This window comes from Arvicanthis niloticus, chromosome 6 (genome assembly GCF_011762505.2).
Source record: "Arvicanthis niloticus isolate mArvNil1 chromosome 6, mArvNil1.pat.X, whole genome shotgun sequence".
NCBI lineage: Eukaryota > Metazoa > Chordata > Mammalia > Rodentia > Muridae > Arvicanthis > Arvicanthis niloticus.
This window is the reverse complement of record NC_047663.1, coordinates 56,149,484-56,164,462: the sequence shown is the minus strand read 5'-3', so window position 1 is coordinate 56,164,462 and position 14,979 is coordinate 56,149,484. Positions and strand designations below refer to the sequence as shown.

General features: G+C 40.8%; 1 long non-coding RNA gene and 1 other non-coding gene across 2 annotated transcripts in view; both read right to left on the bottom strand.

Moving 5' to 3' along the window:
• LOC143442778 (uncharacterized) overlaps nucleotides 1-14,979 on the bottom strand; it is a 102,016-nt gene that overhangs the window by 54,668 nt on the left and 32,369 nt on the right. The window lies entirely within an intron of this gene.
• LOC117712128 (U7 small nuclear RNA) lies at nucleotides 12,379-12,441 on the bottom strand. Its single transcript, XR_004607202.1, has one exon. It is a non-coding gene; the product is annotated as a U7 small nuclear RNA (small nuclear RNA).

Here is a 14,979-nt window from a genome sequence, read left to right as displayed (position 1 = left end):
AAACATAATAGAGTGCATTTGTTATGCATAACTGTAATCAAAACTCCTGAGAGAAAAACTTAAAGGAGGGAAGATTTACTTAGGCTCATTTTTCAGATGGTGGAGTTCATTGTTGCTAGGTCCCATGGGCTTGGGTAGAAGATTGTGGTGGCCAGAGCATGTGTGAGAGAGGGCTGTAAGGCATACCCTACTGACCTAGTGACCTACTTCTTCCCACTAGGCTTCATCTGCTAAAGTTTCCACAGCCTTCCAAAAGAGCACAATAGTCTGGGGACCAAGTCTCCCACACAGGAGCCTGTGGGGGACATTCATCTTCCAAACACATTTCCCCAAACCTCAGATGCTCAAATGCATCAGGCCAAAGGAATCAATGATGACCGAAGGCAAGACTATTTGTCAGTCATGTTTGAGGAGGAAATGGTCCAATGGCAGAAAAGAAAGCCAACAGAGAGAGCAGAGCTGAACTGTGTGGGAAACCAGGTTCCAGAGATGTGCTGGGACCTGGAACTCAAGCACATCTAATGCTTTTAGATTAGCCCTGAGCTGTTCATTTCAGGGAACTTTTCCTCTCAGCTGAGTGTCTGTCATTGGCACAAGTCTTGGAAGCTACCTTCTATAAAACCTGAACCTTGAAAAGATCATTTTCTCCATTTATAACAGAGTAAACACAAGCAGATTTCATTCTACTTTTTTAAAAATCTAGCCATGTCAGAGTTTATGCTTCACTGGCCTTAGTTCCTTTATCCAGAGAAATGGGAGTCTGGGTTTGTAAGAAGCCTAGATGATGTGTCTTCACAGCAAGTTAGATTGTCCTGTGTGAGGACCTTCAAGCATGTCCCAGCATATCTCAAAGACTAATTTCTTCTAGGTGCTTTCAGGTTTTACAGAGTACTTTTATGTGTGAGTATTCAAAACTCCATTTCATCTGAATACAATAGTTGTGTCATGAGTGGTGTTAGACCATTTCTTACCTTCTATGCTTGGTTCAACTCTGTCCCCTAAAACAATGACCTTGAAATTTTAACCCTCAACACCTGTGAATGCACCTGGGAAAAGAACTAGCTTGACATGCTAGGGTGGTATCACACTGGAGTAAAGTAGGTTCTAATTCAACAAGACTGATGGCTATGAATAGGCTTTGTGAAGGCAGGGAAAAACAGGGAGAGTGATGAGGCACCTTCTTCATCATCCTGGCTGTTCCATAGATGCTGGGTGAGAAGGTGAGATGCAAAGGATGGATGGAGAGAGATGGACATAGAAAAAAAAGAAGAGACACTATAGTTATTGTCACCATGAGAAGCAGAGAGAACTCAGAATCCCCACAGCCAGCCCTCACAGGCATTAGCCATGCATCTAGTTTAAAAACTTGTAATCCCTAAGTGTACCAGGAAAGCTTCTTGTCAGATGACCAAATGAAGAATTGTTTGTGTTTTAAGTTTTTTGTTGGTGGAGGCAGGGGAAGAAAGTGAGCAGGAGCCCTTGTGTGGGAAGAATGATTTTACAAACAGAATTTAGAGAGTTAAACACTGCCAGCAGTCCTACTGAAGATTATGCATGGCACTTCACTTCAGCAGAGAAGAAAAGAGCAGCCAGGGGTCTCCTGCTTTGGAAATCACCACTGACGCTAGGTCTGGAGAAAGAGAACTTCAGTTCAACTCAAAACCTGTTTCTTGAGGTTCTGTTGAGTCTAAGACGCTGTGTTAAGGGTCAGATAGTAAACAAAGAACAAATAGAGCCTTGTCCTTGGGAAGATGCTTCCTATTTGAAGAGAGCAGGAGTCATGTTTTTAAATCAGAATATGAGGCAGAGGGAGCACGCCACTAGACTAAGCTGTAAATAGCCATCCTTAATTAGGTTGCGTGCCCCATGACTCAGCCATGAGCTCAGACAGCTGATGCCCATTCATTCCTTTCAGCCATCTTTACCACTTTCATGCTCATTCTACAATTAAGACCATAGCTTAAGTTACCTGCCCAGGTGACATAGCAAGCAGGCAGTCACAGACATGAGTACCCATAGTCACCAAAGTTCACACTTAAATGTCCTGCTAGTTCTTACAGAACATGACTCTGTCCGGTAGTAGGCTGTGGCGGTTCATTTTGACACAAGCTAAAGTCATCTGGCAAAATCAAACCCTAATTAAGAAAATACCTCCATCAGATTGGCTTGTAGGCAAGTCTTGTGGAGCATTTTCTTAATTAATTACAGGTGTAGGAGGGCACAGCCTACTTTGGATGCTGCCAGCCCTGGGAAAGGGGTCCTGAGTTACATGAAAAGCCAAGCTGAGCCAACCAGAGCAAGCCAGTAAGCAGTGGTCCTGCATGACCTCCATTCCTGCCTTGAATTCTTGACCAGACCTCCCTTCACAATGAGCCATAAGCTGTAAGATGAAAACAACCCTTTTCTCTCCAAGTTGCTTTTGTTATGTTTCTCCCAGCAACAGGAAAGTAAACCTGAGCATAAGGGTCGATGGATTTAAGATTAATTTCAAAAAAAAAAAAAAAAAAAGGTATACTTTGATACTTTGTAAGGTGCTGTAGATAAAGATGAGCAGTGAGAACCATTTAAACCATGCATGAGAGAGGTCAGAAATACCTGAAGTACCCACCTAACACTAGAATGTGGAGTCTGCCTTGGATAAAAACTGATCAATTGCCAAAGTCCCTTGTACTTCCCAGTACTATAAGAGGCTCAAAGTACAAAACCCACTGAACCTTAGGGAGCCTAGTGGGTCATTTATGAGAAAGGGAAGTGAGCCCTGGGAACACTGCGGATTCTGACCTGGCAACAGCCAGTATATGTGTGAATCTAAGGAGCCAATCACCAGCTCTGCCCATCTGACTTCAAGTCTGAAAGTCACCAACTTCTTCCAGATCAATCTTTTCAGGTAAATATCCTGTCAGAAAACTCAAGCCGTGAAGAATGTGCTGGCTGTGTGACATAGGTGAAGGCATTGCCACCTGACTTAGCAGCCAGTTTTGTGGCAAAGTCCATCAATATGGACATCCTGAAGATAAATAACTAGAAAGGAGGAAACAGAAAACCAGAGATGTGATTCCCCTTTGGCGCCATTTAGTCTAAGACTTGCCCTGGTTAAAGGAAGGGAAGAGAACTGTGAGTTCCCTATTTTTCCTACTGGGTTGAGGCCCAGTGCCACCACGGGGTCGACATTAGCTCCAGTTCTTTATTTAGTAAAACGAAAACTCCATGAACATTCTGGCACTCCAAGGCACGAGTTGGCTCCTCCAAACTGAGACCTCTGCTATTTAGGGACTCCACAAAACAGAAAAAATGTGTATTACCAAATAACTATTTAGAGAAAATATTGAAAAAATATTGAGAGGGAACTGTTTGTTTTAATATGGTCTGTTTACAATGCATTATTGCTGGCCTGCAGAGTGTGTGCTAACGGAACAAAAATGCATTTGCATTCTTTCAGGGTCAAAATAGCCATGTTCAGACAGCACACAACAATCTCTCTTGCAGTTATTTTTCCCCTCTCTTTTTTTTTTCCTGGCATTTGATGGATTCTAGAAGTTCATCGAATCCAACCTTTGTCTAAACTTCCAATATTGCTATGAAAAAAAAAAAAAAATCCTCCCCTCAATTGTCATAAAGCATTGGTTTCTCTACAACAACATCTCCCAATGTTACTATATGGTTACTGTGAGTCTTGATAAACAGAGAAAACGTTGGCAGTCTCCCTTGCTTTTACTTCTTCTTCTGCACAGGTACAACTGATGCCTTGGGCAGTAATCATGGCAAAAGACTCAAAGAATTAGAACTTAGCCAACTCTGACCTCATCCAGCAGCCTGGCAAATAGTAGCGGTGTGGGTCTTCGTTTTATATTAAAAAAAAAAATATTAATCCACTTATTTTAGGCATTTTTTTGTATGACTTGTAGTTGAACTCAATGCTGTAAGACAAACTACTCTCATTTTGTACTAATTATCTGTGCCCTAAAACATTGTCCCCAAATTTCAAATGTCTTTAAATTGTTGCCAAAACATATACTCTTCTTCAAAGTATAATGAAGACAGCAGAAGAAATGTATTGTCAACCCTGACGGCAATTTTGCAAGGCAAGGTTGAGAGATGTTTTCAACTACAGATGTGTTTTGCAAATGAGTGGCCTCCTGGAACAGCCCTCGGTTATGAACCTTCGTTCAGAAGGAGTCATATATTTAGCATCACATCTCATATGTACTACAATCAAAACCAAATGATGCCTAATGCTGTAATGCAGAAAGCTCTGTGAGAGCACTCTTTACTTTGCATCCTGGTTTTTATCAGTTGTTGAAAGAAAATGCTTACTCTGCATAGACTGTATGGAAGGTGGCTAGACTGGAGTGGACCCATTCACTTATACTCTGTCTCACTGAGATTTGTCTAAGTGATCATTTCCCAAAATAAAACCTATGCTCTCGGTCTTTCGTTAGATATTTAAAAGTAAGATCGTGCCAATGTTTTAATAAATTTCACCAGCAGTTTCACCAAACCTTCCAGTTTAGGATTTTTGTCAGTGACAAAATGGAATTGTTTTGTGATAGGTATTTTGAAAAATATGAAGTGAAGACAATTAAGCAGATATCAATTCACAGTCACATTTCAACTGTCAGAGAGCAAGCTTTCAAATAACAGAACACAAAGAAAACAGAATCCTAATGAAGAATCAGCCCCCTTCAAGTCAACTCAGAGCATGGAAATCCAGGTATAAATCCCACGATGACCAGAACACTGCTGAATACCCACCTGATCTCAGTGTGCAGCATCTACATACACTACCAAAGAGAAAGTTTTAAAAGAAGATAATAATTAAGACTGCCTGAGAGAAACTGTTGGAACTTCCGTGTGTGGCACATAGCAGAATGTGATACTGACTGCTGGCGTGAGGGACAACTGTGGCAGACAGTCTGCTTGAAAACAGGCAGAGTAGATAATCAATAGACAAAAATGGGCAGGAACATATGCACAAAGTTCAGCCAAGAAGAAATGCATGTTACCAATAAACATTTACTTAATGTGTGCCAAATGCCGAGCCACAGTAGTAAACACGGAGTTCGTGGAACTCACACTGGTTATTAGGACGTGGAAAATGGTAAGCAATAAAAGAAATTAATAATCGTGACACAGCGCCATCACCTGTCTGCTGTGACTGCAGTGAAGCTTGGAAGTGTTAGGAAGGAAGTGAAATGGGTCTACAGCAGCTACTGTGTGGAAAGCAGTCACATGACACCTGAGCAGTCTGCCAGAATCCTTAAAGTGGGGCCAGAGCAATGGCTCGGGAGTTAGAAGCACGTACTGCTCTTCCAGGGGACCCAATGTCATTTCCCATTACCCACTTAGGGTGGCTTCAGCTGCCTGTAACTCTAGCTTATACCTCTGGCCTCCATGGGCACCTGCACATATACCAATATAGAGACACACACGTGTATAATTAAAAATAACAATAATAAAGATTTTAAAACCTTAAGATGCCCCACACTCCTTTATGTGGCAAATCTACTTTTAAAAAATGATTCTAAAAGAAAATAATAAATTATAGTCAAAAAAGACGTGTGTGTGTGTGTGTGTGTGTGTGTGTGTGTGTGTTCTGAAGGAAAAGTGTACACCTTCCCAGTGTGTGTGTGTGTTTTCCTAAGGAGAAAGTGTATACCTTTCGCGTGTGTGTGTGTGTGTGTGTGTGTGTGTGTGTGTTTCTAAGGAAAAGGTGTGTACCTTTCCAGTTTGAGGTTATTTGTTTGTTTCAGGCTCATGTATGAAAACCACACCCACATATATATAGACAAGAACTCTACCACCACAGCTATAGTCTCCACTTACAAGGCTTTTAATTTTCATATATTTTTGTGTTTTTGAGACAGGATTTCTGGAACTCACTCTGTAGACCAGGCTGGCCTCGAACTCAGAGATACACCTGCCTCTGCCTTCCAAGTGCTAGGATTAAAGCATGCACCACTACACCCGGCTTACTTTTTTTTAATGTAAAAACATTAGCCAATACTTCATTTGGTCATTTGATAAGAAGCTTCCTCAACACACTTATAAACTAGAGGCATGGCTAGTGTATGCCAGCGCCTTCTGATCCTTTCTGGTATGTGGTGTGCCTGAGTATATGCACCATGTGCAAGCAGGTGACCATAGAGGTCAGAAAAGAGAGTTGGGCCCTGCAGACTTAGTGTTACAGACAAATGTGAGTTGCTGGTTGTAGATGCTGACAACAGAACCCAGATCTTCTACAGACTCTTTGGCCTGCTAAGCCATCCCTTCAGCTCCACCTACAACTTTAGTATGGAAGAGTAAAATTATCTCTGTAATGTCGTCTCAGGACTGCTAATATCAGTGGAGATCATTTTAAAGTATAAATCTCAACTTCAATAAAACTTGTAATTAGGACCATGGTCTGTGGTTCTCATATTTCTAGACATTTTGTAAGCAAAGGTACTGGTTGCCATGGGTCTGGACAATCTTTTACAGGATGTTTTCATAGCAAATAGTCTGGGAAATTAGAATAGTGTCTCCCTGCGAAGCAAAGGGCACACATGCCCACATCCATTATAAAACTTAGATGCTCAAAGTTCCTGGTGCTTCCATTGTGATCCAAACCCAGAGCACTACGGCATCTTCCTGGGCCTTCCCATAGCACACTAATGGGGCTCTAAGTGCCAAGAAGTGGATACAAATGAGATATTTATGCTGCTCCTTGTGCCTAGAAATTACATGTGTCTCCCATCAACATTCAGAAAACAGTGAAATCATCAAGTCCTAAATGATTGTAGGTATGAGGCCCTTCACAGTTCTGTCTGTATGAACCATAATCTGTAAGCAATGGTTGCCATGTGCACTGAAAAGCTTACCAGAGTTTAGGGAAATATAAGGAAGCAAATGCTTATAATTGTATAAAACAAAACTACATTTTTAAAGGGTATGTGGCATGATCAACTTCATCAGGCAGAATTCCTGCTGGCCTCCTTTCCTGGTGTGCATTCTACATATGATCTCTACAAGACATGAGAACGCCTGCTGAGAATATAACCAAAAGAAGACAGCAAGAATGAGATTAGTCTAGGTTCAATGGTAAGATCTGGAGAAAGAGAGACACATTAGCATACAAAAAAAGCAGCAAGGAAATGATTCACTAAATTATCATTGTTATAATAAAGCAATATATTTAATATTTACATATACTAATGGTCATATATTTAACATGTAACATAATGTAGTGATGTGGATAATTATACATTATTATTAAACAGTGGTGTCTGTTTGTCTGTCAGCAATGCCACTGACATCTATCACCTACAACAACCCAATCAGATCATGAAATTATTAGCCAGGGACATCTACTCCATGCATGAGATCATTTTCATAATGAAGCTATTAGCCCACAAAGACTGTACAGATTCAAGAAAGATATGATGAGACATTAGAAACCCAAGTAAAAACAGAGTATGAAGAAAGATTCAGAAAAAGGACACAGGACCCAAATGCACCATGGTAGAGAAGGGCTACTATGCCTAGCAAACATGAAGGAGAAAACTGAGAAAAGGAAGCAAAATTAACAGGAGATGACACATTAATGTTGGCGCCCCTGAAGATAACTGCAGAACAATAAAAAAACAAAACCATAACCAAATAGAAAGATACGACTCTAGAAAACATTCCAGACAAGATGGCTTGACTTTACATATTTAAAAAATTCACCACATCTCAGAAGGGACACACAGCACTGAAGATGCCAAAAGAAGAGAGCAAGATATCTTAAAAAGGAAAGCATCAAGCTAGCTATAGACTTCTCTGCATGGGAGGCACACTCTTGCTCTGCTGCAAAGCATTGCCTACTCTTCTGAGTTTCTCCTCTTCTTCCCATTGCCTTCAAAAGAGAAAGAAAGAATAAAAAGATACATGATAGCCTGAAGTCCAATGAACTGAGAGGAGCTTATAAAAGACAAAGATTCAAACTGGGTCAAAGAGAAGCAATCACATTGTCCTGTGCTCAAGGGCCAGGCCTTGATGGATTATCTCATTGGGTTGGCCTCTGGGCATTCCTGTGAGGGATGCTCTAGATTGGGATAATAAACATGGGAAGATTCAGCTTTACTTGGGCTGCAGACTGAATAGAGAAGAGAAATGAAGCTGAGCGCTAGTGTTCACCTCTCTCTGCTTCCTGACTTGGATGGATGTAGTGTGGCCAGCTGCCTCACTCCTGCTCTGATGACTTCCCTACCTTGATAGATAGACTGCACCCTCAAGTGTGAGCCTATAATAAATAAATAAATAAATAAATAAATAAAAACAAATACACAAACAAAATAAACCTTTCTTCCTCAAGTTGCCTTTGTCTTGCTCTTTTAGTGTAAGAATTTCAGGTCTCAGCTTAAACTTAAAACTAAAAGAACCTCAGGTTTGGGTTTCGGTTTAAACTCAAACATTAACTTCCCCCAGCACATCCCAGGAGAAGCACATTCCAAAGACTTAAATACACATTCCAGGAGCGAGCCCAAGATAAGAACTAATCAGGAAGCTGAGCCCCTTAAATGTAATAAACCTGGAGCCACTTAGCTAACACTCGTTGTTATAAAGATAATGTGCAAATCTGAGTTATCTAGAAACCGGGCCTGGGAATGGCTGTTGGAGTTCAGCCTTTGTGGTTATTGTTTAAGAGGTGATTGTATAACTGCCCTCAAAAATTCTGTGAAAATGGTATATAAACTGCCCTTAGCTTTAGTTCGGGGTTCCTCTTGCCTATGTGTGAGGGAACCCCAGTGCATTGGATTCATTTATCAATAAACCTCATGTTATTGCATCGAATCCACTGTCCGTGAGTTCTTCTGGGGGAACGTATCCCCTGGTTTGGATCATGGAGTCCAACATTAACACAGTGACAGGAAATGTGACAAATACAACCTGTCCCCACACATTGCCAATCACACCAGATAGAGAAACACTAGGGCTTCACTGAAAAAGTGGGAATAAGGATATCTGCTGTCAGTCATGTTTAATTCTGACACAGATGCACTAACTAAGCGCCTAACCAGGAGCAAAATAAGCAGATGTGTGTAGCTTGGCAAGAAGGATGGAATATCACTGTTGACAATAGCATCAGGGCAAGCCTAAATACAAAAGGAATTTACTTGAAAACTATTGTTAACACTAGGAAAATTTACCAATGGTTTAAAAAGAACATGTGAACATTGTGTCTTCTATCTAAAAAGCTGCAAGAAATTAGAAAATGCAACAAAGGAATGCTACTCAACACCAGCAGAGCAAAGGAGAATTTTATTCCCACCTGAGAATAACCATGGTAAAGGTCTGCTAGAACATCATGATAACATAAGGTAAGCTCAATGGAGTTACGGAAAAACAAACAGGTGAGACAGCTGACTCAATGGGAGAGTCCATTTTTCTCCATTTGAATAGATTTTATACACAAAAGAGAGAAATTGAGGAAAGCTTCATAAACCCACAATGAAATGAATGATTGAAAGAGTCTAGGAAAAATGACACACAATTGCAGAGAATCTGTCTTGTCTGTGGCTTTGGTGGTGTGAGGAAAGATGGTTACAGTCTGCCCTACCAGGCAGCTTTAAGCCCGACACAGCATGTGCACTGCACTCTGCATGTGCAGTCCCGCTCTGCATGTGCAGTCCCAGATGAAAACCGGGACTGTACCAGCCATATGGGCTCCAACACCCAGCAGAGCACTGCTGGGAGTCCGAATTAGAGACTGAATTGTCCCCAGCAGACAGGGGGGATTTCTATCCAGCTCCCTCAAGATTCCAGAGAAACAAGTGAAGTGCAGCATGCTTGAACCAGACTACAAGAGGAAACCTGGGCTCTGGCAGGAGCTGACCTCAAGCCACAGTAATTGGCCACCAATAGAAAATGCATCAACAACTCCAGCTCCAGAGAAAGGGTAAAGACACTAAAGTCGGGAAACTGCCACACAGCCCTTCAGAAGCACTGAAAGTAGGAGGGGAGAAGAAAGGACTTAGTGCAACGAGATCAGAGTGATAGACCCTATGACACAGAGACTGTGGACTGGAGACAGCAGAAGGAGCAAGAGGAAGCTGGAAGGTGAGAAATGCTCAAACACCACCACCACCACCACCACCAACACACACACACACACACACTAGCTGTAGCAGGGAGAAGCTATACAGACTACAGAAAGTTAGAAAGTTTGTGATGGAACTTGGCGCAGTGTCTTGACAGACAAAATTAGGGGTCCTAATCCGCCCATCTCTAAACCTTATAAGGGACATGAGCTGAGAGTACAGTACCTTCTCTTGTAGCTAACACTGGGACTTCTGTCAAACCATTATAGTTGTCACTGAGGTTGGCTTACTCAGTGAACATAAACCCATGTGAAGACAAGGCACCAGGAGGAGTCACATAAAATAAAGAAAAACAAAGCCGGTGGGAAAAAGAGAAGAGCTATGTGGTGCGTAAATTTACCACAGCAGATGAGCACAACACAGCAAAAAAACACACAAGAAAATGACAACCCTCCCTCCATCTGACAGCTTCACAGCAATCAGCCGGATGAGAAAGCAGAAGAGCCAGAAAAATATTCCAGAGTTTCAGAGTCCTATTTTTAACAAGTTTCAAGGACCAGATAGACAACTCAAATAAACAGATAGGGGATTTAATTTAAGACCTGGAAACAAAAACTCGTGAGCTCAGTTCAAGACGTAGGCAAGAACGGCACAAAAATGGGGGAAAGGCTCATTAAGTTAGAGGAAATGTTTTAGGATACGAGGGAAGATTAGGCAAGAAAGTAGAGCCACTAAAAAAAGACATAAACAGAAATTCTGAAAATAAGAGAATCACCAAATAAATATCAGGAAGCACCAGCGACAGTCAAGTGCAAACACAAGCGTGAATGTCCTTAGGAATGGAGGACAAGGTCGAGGTGGCAATACACATAGACATAATATAAAAAAAAAAAAAATCAGTAAACGTAACTAAAATGTCCAAGAAGTCTGTTATTTACTTGAGAGACGAAACCCAAGAATCCATGAGAATGAAGAAGGAGCTGAAAATTCAAATCAAATCTAGGGAAGCAACTGGATGATGGCTCAGTGGGTAAAGTGCTTGACAAACAAGTGTGAAGACCTGAGTTGTAAAACTGGGGAGTGGGGCTCCCTGTTGTGTAGCAACTTTTCCAAATTGAGCTCTACTTTCCTGGAGGGAATGGGGCTCAGAAAAGCAAATAAACCCCACAAAACTAGAAAAATAAAAACTAATAGGATTCAAAAGTTCCCTCCCTAAGGTTCTAGAAACAGCAAGCAGTTGCTGGGGAGAAGAGGCTCTGACCTATCAAGAACCTTGCAAAAGTCTCTGTCAGTTTCCAGTGGTCTCTAAGTCTTACCCAGGGATCTGAATTGCAGCATTTGCGTGTCATCAGCTATGCTGGGGTGACATCTTTAGTGATGCAGTTATCTCTGTCTCCTATGTCTGTAACCTTTCACCCATTTTGTTGTAGGCAACCCTTCATGAGTTCACCAACTCTCCCCACAAGTTGGTCTTTGGTGGTATCATTTCTTTGGTTTGTTATCAGTGCCTTCTCTGAGATGTATAGATGGTTTTCCACATGTCCCTAGGAAGTCTTATATAATGTGTAGACTATAATCCTCTTATAGCAAGATGGAAAGAGAAGACTGGAGAATGATCAGAAGCTCTTAGACCACTAGCATAGAGTGCACAACAGAGAACAAGAGACCCTTTCTCAAATGATGAAAGGCAAAGACCAATATGGGCTTGTCCTCTGACTTCACACACAAACACACACACACACACACTGTCAAATGGCTTAGACAAACTATTCAATAAAATAATAGCCAAGAATTACTCAAACTTAGAGAAACAGACATCTAAACTTGGAAAGTACTTAAAGCCCCAAATGGCCAGAGAACTTATCCATGGCATACCATAATCAAAATGTCAAAAGTTCAAAGCTGCCAAGAACCAGTCCTGGCTTGGAGAGGGCTTCTGAGAAAAGGGATGCTTGATAGTGTAGAAACAAATTGTGGGTCCAAACTGGCAGACTATGTTCTGTTCAAGATGACTCTCTAGACAGCTCTCTGTAGATAGCTCTTGGCTCTGTAGTCTGCTCGAGACAGCTTTTCAGACTGGTCTCTCTCTGTGTTCTACTCTGTTCTAGACAGCTTTTTATTGCTCTTTTGCTTGATTTCTGCTGTAGACAGCTCTCTCTGGTTGAGAAAGATCTCTCTGCTAGTAAAAATTCTAAACTGTCTCTGGATAGTTCATGGGTTTTCTGACCAAAGTCAGAAAAGCTGCTACTAAAAAAAAAATTATTGTATCTTCCAACCAAGTTAGAAATCCTGTTTAAAAAAAAAATTCTAAAAGTAATTCTTGGGTTTTCCAGTCAAAATCAGAAAGCCAGAAAAAAAAATTCTAAAAGAACTGTATTCACTCTTCAAACAGCTTTCTCTAGGTAGCTGCTATACAGATAGAATGTTAGAAAACATTCTAAAAGAGCTGTGTCAGCTCTATTCTTGGGAGGTCAGAAATCCTAGTAGAAAAAATTCTAAAGGAGCTATGAAAAATTCTAAAAGAGCTATGTTCACTCTCCGTGGGTTTTCCCACCAAAATCAGAAATCCTGTTAGAAAAAAATTCTTGAAGAGCTGTGTTCCCTCTCAAGAGATCTCTAGACAGCTCAGTTCTCACTAGAAAAAAAAAATTCTAAAGAAAGCTAAAGCTTTCTGCTAGCTCATCTCAATCAGACCAAAAGCCCAGTTTTTATTTTACTTATCAATTCAGCCATTTATTCCAGGTTCCCTTTTGATTATCCTACAAATCAAATCAGCATCTCATGACCTTAGCCCCTTGAGTCTTAGGACGAGACAGCAAGCATAAACACAGACAATAAGATAGATGAGTGGGACTCCGCCCCAGAATTACCATTCTGACCATGCCTGGACCTAAATTTGCTCTGTCTCAAGCTGACCTTGAACCCAGGAATCTGCCTCACTTGTATCTGCCTATATTTGTATCTTTATGACAAGATATTTCATAGTGTAGCTGTGTCTGTTCCTTTAGATCTGTGAAGCTCCTTATACAATTCATATTGCATCCTTATATTTTTGCATATTGAGAAATATATTTTCAAACTCTTGTTTTTAGTCTTCTTTTCCATAGCCTAAGGGCTGTCCTAAAGGTCCCAGCATTTACCATTTTGCTGAGACATTAGCCACACCTTTGACTCCTAGACTCATGCTGTCTCTGATTATCATGGAGTCATTAATGTTAACAGGGACGACATTCCTCAGAGGAATGAGAAAATATGTACATTATTATACAAATAAGCCTTATGCCCATAGCTGCCATCTCCACTGGTAGAGCCCATGCCCCATTAGCCCTGCCCCAGGAGTGGGAGCCATGTCATTCCTCCCCCACCAAAATGTCAGACTTGGCACACAGCAAAGAAGAAATGCTAAAAGCTGTAAGGGGAAGGTGCCGATTAACATACAGAGGGAGAGACATCAGAGTAACATCAGACCTGTTGTTAGCAATCCTAAAAGCCAGGAAGCAGACATGGGATGATGGTCCAAGCCTTGAAAGTAAATAAGTCAACCAATATTGTTGTTATCTACTAAAGTTATCTACACAAATAAACAGGACACATAAAACTATTTTGAGACAAACACAGGTTAAGGTCATTTATGACAGCTAAGTCAACACTGCAGAATGTTGAAGACTATTATACACAGAGAAAGGTAGAAGGTAGTTTCACACATCACAAAAACCATTACATTACAGCAACAGATTCAAAGAGAACTAGGGCAGAATCAGCCAGGTCCAATACACCAAACCAACAAACAACCAACCCTACCAAGAGAGAGACCAAAGAGCCCTCAATTAACCATCCAACTAAAACAAAACAACAAAATCATAAACAATAGCAAATCCTTCCCAGTTATATCCTTAAATGCAAAACGACCTTAACTAACCAATGAAAACACTTGGGGATAGAATAAAAGCCATGACCCAACTCTCTGCTATCTCTAAGAAGCTCACATGGCTAGGAAAGCCATCCTTCAACTGAAGGCCAAAGGTTGGAAATCAATCTGCCAAGCAAATGAAAGTCACAGACAGAGCTGGCATGGAAAACCTTGCAGCTGATAAAGCAGACTTCAAACTCAAGCTCATCCAAAGTATTAAAAAGGGCCAGAGTGTGTTAATAAAAGAAACAATTCGCCAAGAGCATGCAACTATTAGAAATATTTAAACACAAACCTTGGAGTTCCCAATTTCATAAAACAAATATAAAGAGACATAAAAGACCACACAAACCTGGGCGTTATAAGAGTAGGAGACTTTTGACATGACACCCTTACACTCTAGTAAGGTTTTCTAGTGTAGAAAGCAGCAGGTAAACCTCGGGGCTAAATTATGCCAGAGAGAAAGTGGATTTAACAGAAATCTAGGGCACATTCTATTGTTCCCTCTTCTCAGCAGTTCATGGACTCTTCTCCAAAATTGACCACATTATACTCCACAAAAGCAAGCACTAACAGATTTTTAAAAAATCAGAATAATTCCCTCCATCCTATCAGGTAATTGTAGAATAAAATGAGAAAATAATAACAATACTAAACTCAGAAAGCACACAAATACTTGAAAACTAAACAATACATGTTGGACAATCAGTAAATCTTTAAAAAAAATTGGGAGGGGTTCATAGAACCAATTGAAAATGAAAGTACAACCTACAAAAACTACTGTGATAAAGCCATTGTAGTCATAAAAAGGCCCTACACCATCACACTAAACAGTGATTTCTAACTACCCAAGGATACACCCCAAAGCTCTCAGAAAAGCAAGATGCCAAACCCAAATGCAGCAGATGGCAAGAGACAATAAGCCTTAGGGCAGACATTAATAACGGACAAAAAGAATACATAAAATTAATCAAAATGTTGGTTCTTTGAAAAACTAAGAATGATGAACTC